The 7,500-nt window shown below is 38.3% G+C and overlaps 1 protein-coding gene across 3 annotated transcripts in view; it reads right to left on the bottom strand.

The window, feature by feature from the left end:
- LOC143279891 (uncharacterized) overlaps positions 1–7,500 on the bottom strand; it is a 96,530-nt gene that overhangs the window by 80,281 nt on the left and 8,749 nt on the right. The window contains exon 1 of one of the 3 annotated variants that reach the window (XM_076584193.1): positions 1–144. This exon is cut by the window's left edge and continues 937 nt beyond it. The exons of the other annotated variants lie outside the window; for them this stretch is intronic. The gene's annotated coding sequence lies outside the window, so the exon portion shown is untranslated. Of the gene's footprint in view, positions 145–7,500 lie in introns of those variants that run through there. 3 annotated transcript variants of the gene reach the window in all.

Raw genomic sequence — 7,500 nt, 5'->3', positions numbered from 1 at the left:
GCGTACAACTCACTCTCCCTGGTCGTCAAGGTAGCTAGCTGCCTGCCCCGACAGGAAAGGGCTCAAAGCCCCGGCCATTTACTGCACACACTGTCTTCTCTCCCCCTTTCAACACAAGCACAGAGGGCACCCTTTCTCTCTCTCCCTCACAAGTGGCTGGGTCAGGGGGAGAGCAAAACACTACCACACACACACACACACACACACATACACACACACACCAAAAAAAAAAGTTCCAGGAGGCCCCCTTAATCTCCAAAAGGAGTATCATGTTTGTTGGGGGTTGCTAAGGATGCCCTGAGTGGTTGCTACCCCAAGCTTTTCAGGGCAGATCACACCCAAAGAAGGGAGATAACAAAGGCCCCCTTTCTTCACTCTCCCCCCCCATTGTCAGCGTGACTGGGGGGACAAGAGAAAGGGGACCTGCTGTGAAAGTGAATAGAGCAGGGCCATTCAGCGTGCGGGAAGGAATCCAAGATCGATTCCGGGCTGTCGTTCTTCACCCACTGGGGGAAGAGATCAATCGGTTTTTTATTTCGCACACACCAGTGACTACAAACATCTTGAACCACTCCCTGTCTTCACAATGGAAGAAATAAATCTTTGGATACTCCTGTATTGTTGTTCATGTTACATTGCCTTACGCATTGTTGAAGTTTAAAGCACAAAAATTATGCATAGCAGAGCTATCAAAACCGAAACAAGCCACCAACAAAAACCTTTCAAAGCCTTCTTACGTCAATGGATAGCTTAGACAAACACCATTCCATACAATCTACCACCAGAGAGTTTAAAAACAATATATAAATGTTATAAATAAATCCATTAAACATCTAAGGCATCTAAACTCAAACATACACTCGCAGCTTTTGAAAACAACAAAACCATTACTTTTTTTTTTTTTTTTTTTTGTATACTCTGCATGAATATAAAGTATATTCTAGATTATCAAAACAAACAAACAAAAAGATAGGAAGTTTGCTTGAAAAATAAGTTTTTCCAGGAGGCAGAATCATGGAACTGACAAAAAGACAAATAAAAAGACAGAAATAAGAGAGACAGACAGACAGACACAGAGACAGTGAGAGACTGAGAGACAGACAGACAGAGAGACAGACGACAAAAAGTAGATTTCTGACAAACAAGTGCAAGGAGTGGGAGAGATGGGATCAATGATGTTTGTCTATCAAACTGACAAGTGAAATTCATGTATCTACTGTCAGACAAGATGAACATGTTATTCTTTTTTTTTTTTAAGTGATTTTTCTTTACACAAGGAACAAAAAGTGAATCATTTTCATGCTTCATTCTGTCTCAATCTATTCCTCCATACCTGTTGTAATTTTTGCTTTTATTCTTATTCAGTCCTATTCAGATTTTATGATAATGGTTTCAGTTGTTTAACTCATCTCTTTCCATTATGCCGATAAGAAGTAAGAACATTGGTTCAAGTGTGCACACACAGACCTGCACACACACACACACACACACACACACACACGCATGCATGCATGCATGCACACACCTACCCACGCCCCACACAGAGATTTAAATAATCACAGTAAAACACTTATAGAGACAAATCAAAAGCTTTATGTCATACACACAGCAGTGCAACATTGACAAACATAACCAGACGCACTGGTGTGCTAGTAATAATGCATGCATACGCTCACGTGCGCAAAACAACGAAAAAACAAAGGCATATATAAGCATGCACACGAACACAAACATCAAACACGCAACAAGCGTATGCACATTGGTGCATATCTCTGATACACTGGGTCTTTTCAACACACAACTTTAGGGCTTCTGATACCATATAAATATACATCCCTGACACAATGAAAATGGAAACAATGTACACTACGTTCATCAAGCAGACACTGGGATGTTGTAAAAAAAATTCTAGAAAGAACACATCAATATCACGACAGACATGTTGGGGAGCTTCAGTCTGACACTAGGATCATCTGTAACAAGAACAGTTGCTTCCCCTCTTCACCACTGCTTGGCCCAGAAACCTGGATGATCATGACCAGAAGGTATGCCAGCCTTTGTATGTGTGCAGCAATGCAGATTTGATCAGAATGTACAGCATTAAGAGTGACCCTCTGAAGAGAGTCAAGGACCCCTTGAATTATGGTAAAAGAGACCCAGAGACGCCCAAGACTTTCAACTTTCCGGAAGCCCTGCAACATTGACAAGTGCTGTCCCTATGACCTTTCTTACCACTCAAAGTGTTGTTATGTAACCACTTGTGTCACACCACAGGACCCTTCAGGGACAACAGACTTCAAGTGGTAACGGTCACTTAACTTCCCCAGTCAAAAACTGTGACTGAATCCGACTGAAAACTGCCACCACTTGCCACCTTTTGACCTCCAATGTTGACGCACTTGTTAAACCCTTTTATCTGTGTTTGGCACGAAACTTACCATACTTAATTATGCCCCCATAACAGTGGAAATATCCTTAGACATAAGACAGCCTTTGGCTTATCAGAAACATCTGACTGTGGTGAATCATAACACGTTTCTTCACACTCCAGCAAAACATTGAAGTGTTTCTCAACAGGAAAGGGTCAAACAAAGCACTATCGGCATTCGTCTTATCAAAAGTAGTGTGAACATTCCAAAACTGCACAGTTAAACACTGACAAATATTGACTCTGACTGCTCCCACTGAGATCAAAATATTGATCAGCACCAAAGTTAGACTGCAATAAATCTTGAATAAAAGACTTTGCACTGACATTGTAACAATTGTGCCGAGACCACATTTGTTTGTTTTGGGGCTATTTTTCTTGAACCGCATCTGATAGCAGAAAAAAATATATTGCCAAACTACAGTTATCTGTCTGTGCAAGCACCACAAATATTGGCACACTATACAGCTGTAAAGTTTTCAGTACACATCTATTTTATTTACTTGCATCATGTTGAAGGTGGATATTTATTAACTGTCTAAACGTCACAATTGAACAAGCCAGATCAGACCCTTAGCATTCACCACCATAAAAATAAAACCGCTTATCTCAGAAGTGGGCAAAAATATGACAAGTTTTGTTTTATTTTTGCTTTTTGTTTTTACTGTATCTCTAATTCTTGTGTACCCAATAGGGCCTTTTTATATTATTTATAAATCACTGAAATGTTGTGCTGGCTTCAAACTGTTCATTTGAGGAGAAATAAATGCTGATTTTTTTTCTCTCTCTCTCTTCATTGAAACTGACCAGTCATCTTGAGCATGCTCCAGAAAGCAGCTTTCTGTAAACCATTTTTTTCTCCCTTGCTTCCTTTTAAATCTGGAAACCAATATATATGCCACCTATTTCTGACTGTATGGGGCAGAAAGCACTTGAGAAAGACTTTCCACTGCAACACAATGTGCACATGCTCACACATGCACACGCACGAGCGTGCGCGTGCGCGCGCACACACGCACGCACACACACACACACACACACACACACACACAAACACACACACAACTTTTCATTCTGTGTACATGGGATGCAGTTCTTTCATTTCTACAACTGCACTTATACATACACATACACATGTATACATGAGGGGGTACGGCACTAGCAGATCTGAACTTAAGCAGATCAGGATGACCAGAAAACTCTCCCGTCATTAAACCAGCTGGCATTAATGAGATTTAAACCACAGGTTCTGTGTGCCCTCAGAATCAAAAGTCTTATGATTTCACAATGTGTCTGTAGCATCAAGTAACAATGATTAGGTATCACAACTTAATGTGAGCGACATCACTTTTCATTTGATAATCATATCAGACCTGACTATTGCAAAGTGTACGGAAACAGAAGAGAGTCTTCATGAGCAAACATGCAATAATATATTCCCCATAACCTGTCCAATTCATCAGCTAAACACATACTGTTCAAGAATAAGACAAGAAATCTTATTCAAATGTGGTGTACAAGCAAACAGCAGTCACACAAAATTAACTGAAAAAAAAAAATCACATGTTTTGTGTGAGTTTATTATAACAAAACCAAGAACGTTCCCAAAAAAACGAGAGCAAGCACACAAAAATAAAACGAAATAACCAAATACCACAAATGAATACACAGAAAAATATACCACCAGAGCTAACCATGCAACCCACAAACATTACAACAGCTTTATTCATAATAAACATCGTATGTCAACATAAACACAGACTGTGTTGTTGTTTTTCTAACAGAATACACACACATCACATCAAAGCAATGTTTTTCTACATCAGTATGTGTACCTGAATTAACATTTAGCTGCCTTTAACACTGACACAAAAGTGGTGGCTGTTTGAAAAAACACAAAATATCAGAAAAGAAAAGACAAACATTGAAAAGAAAACTGGCCTCAAACACAAAAATTCATTTTTCTCTCTTTAAAGGTTTATCATAGAGTGTGAGAGTGTGCGATTTTCACAACATGCTAAAACCAAATTTCAAAACAGATTCTGGGTGAATAAATAAATCTCTTTTCTTTCCGTTTTTGTTTGTTTGTTTCGCACATGAAATCAATCCGACAGGTTTTGCAGCTAATCCACAATTATACTGTTGTTCAAGTCCAAAATAAAACCTGATAAAATGTAAGAATAATGATCTTTTTATAGTCAACCTGACAGATCAGTGAAAGAGCTGACAACAAACTGGGTGATTATGTTGCCAACTCTGGCAATTGGGTATTGTGTTCTTCTGTGACCTCTCCACTCCTTCACATGCATGTCATTAAAATGTAGTTAATACAGCTTGTTTGACACTACCAAATGAAGACACTAGGACACTAAAAAAAAAAAAAAAAGGTAAAAGACTCACTGAAAAAAGGTAGTGTGATATTTATTTTATTACCATGACAAGAGAAATATGCTGTAGATAAGTTCTGTGAGAGTTATACCCATTCTAACTCTAGGTAAGTTCTGTGAGATTTATACTCATTCTAACATGATATTTATGACTGTGACAATAAATACACATTGTAGACAAGTTTTGTTTCACAAATTTTCTTGATGCCTCTGTTGCCATTCTTAGCCTTTTTAATTCTGACGCTCGAGGCATTATCTCTTGTCCCTGTACTGTCCTTCAGTCACACTACAAAACTCGACAAATACACAACAAGGATCAAATGTACATCACAGTCTAAAACTGCACAGAGATAGAACTTAATACATGGCTTAATACATATGCAACACACATCACATCAATCAAACTTAAACAAGAGAGGCAAGGCCTTCAAGACTCACTTGTGATACACTTTAAAAAAAAAAGCTAATTGTTAAAATGTGTTCTATATTTGTTATTATAAAGCTTCACGTTAAAAAAAAAGAAAAAAAAGGAAAAAAAAAGTCCTAACCAGATTCGAATTAAGTCCCCTAGCATTAATTACAGAGTAATTTCCCTTTTCTACTACTGCACCAAAATGTTTGCAAAATAAATAAAACTTCCATGCTTAGCAAAAGAAGTTCCTGTTTGAACAAAAAATGATAATAATGACTGCTCTTGTTGTTGGATCAGAATATCAGATCAAAGTGCCAAGTTTAGGGAATACAAAAAATATAAATATAACAGTAAATGCAGTTTGCATATAATTAGGCTTCATTTTTTTATTTTTTGTGCCCATCCCAGAGGTGCAATATTGTTTTAAACAAGATGACTGGAAAGAACTGAATTTTTCATATTTTTATGCCTAATTTGGTGTCAACTGACAAAGTATTTGCAGAGAAAATGTCAATGTTAAAGTTTACCACAGACACACAGACACACACACACACACACACACACACACAGACAACCGAACACCGGGTTAAAACATAGACTCACTTTGTTTACACAAGTGAGTCAAAAATAAGGCACTGAAAAAAAAAAACATAAGAAATCAACACATGCAGTTAACACTGTATGATACTGATAGACAAAAGTGATGACCCTACAAACATACACTGCACACAATCATAGGATTCACTGGCAACAAAACAACACACTGACAACACCAACTGCTGCCTTACAAAGTGAAGTACAGAATGCCACAGTAAACATTTAACAAGCATCCCTACCACTTTAATGAGAGGGTTTCCAAACTCAACCTGATTGTGAGAATGTGTGAAAAAAAAATGCACTGGTTATTCAACAAGACATACAAAACACATATTCCTGTACACGTATATGCCTGGTGTGTACATCTTTTCAACACATATTCCTGTACACGTATATGCCTGGTGTGTACATCTTTTCAACACATGTTCATGTACACGTATATGCCTGGTGTGTACATCTTTTCAACACATGTTCATGTACACGTATATGCCTGGTGTGTACATCTTTTCAACACATATTCCTGTACACATATATGCCTGATGTGTACATCTTTTCAACACATATTCCTGTACACGTATATGCCTGATGTGTACATCTTTTCAACACATATTCATGTACACGTATATGCCTGATGTGTACATCTTTTCTTTCTTTCTGTCTTCATGGGCTACACCACCCATGTTCACTCACTTTACAATGGGAATTTCACGTGGGTACTTGTTTTTAACCCCACCATATAGGCAGCCATACTCCGATTTTGGGTAAAGTGCCTGCTGAGTATGTTCACGTTTCCATGATCCACTGAACAATGAGAGGGAATATAGGATTTTTAACATGCGTATTTGATCTTCTGCATTTGTACACACAATAAAGGACAAACTGCACCAGTGGGTCTGCATATCTGTTGACCTAGTAGACTGGAAAAATCTCCGTTACTGAACTCACCAGGCTTCAAACAGGACTGAACCCAAGGCCCTCAGACTGTTATTGTGCCTGTATCTGTGTACACCTTGCATATAAAATCAAATACTCCAACCTTTCAGTTATTGTGACTGTAATTGTATACATCTCGTTTTCAACCTTTTATTTAATATCTTTACACACAGAACAAATTGAACAACTGCAAATTTTAAGAGAAAAAAAAATATATTCCAAGCTTCAACATTTCACATTCCAAACAAGGACTAAGATGACGAAAGAGTTCACTGCCCCTTTCTTAACAAAATCAGGGGAATAAGGGGACAAAAGGTGGCGCTTCTCAACATTGGAGAATATCAATCTCAAACAAAGTGCCTGCAGCAATCCTGAACACCACCACTGAATGAAAGAACAGTCTGGCACACCACCAGAAAACAAGACAGTGATGACTTTCCGGCACAAACAACTTTATCGTGCGGATAAAGACTAGAAACCAAGACAATTTTAAAACATAAACCATACGTCTAACTACAACAACAAGTTAGTCATTACAAATCGTTTGTGACACCTACCTTCAAACAGACAGGAATGTATAATTCACACACACACACACACTACACACACACACACTACACAGACACACACACACACAGACACACACACACACACACACACTATACACACTACACAGACACACACACACACACACACACACACACACACACACACTACACACACACTACACAGACACACATACA

Source organism: Babylonia areolata, chromosome 3 (assembly GCF_041734735.1).
Source record: "Babylonia areolata isolate BAREFJ2019XMU chromosome 3, ASM4173473v1, whole genome shotgun sequence".
Taxonomy (NCBI): Eukaryota; Metazoa; Mollusca; class Gastropoda; order Neogastropoda; family Buccinidae; genus Babylonia; species Babylonia areolata.
This window is presented reverse-complemented; position numbering and strand designations above follow the sequence as displayed.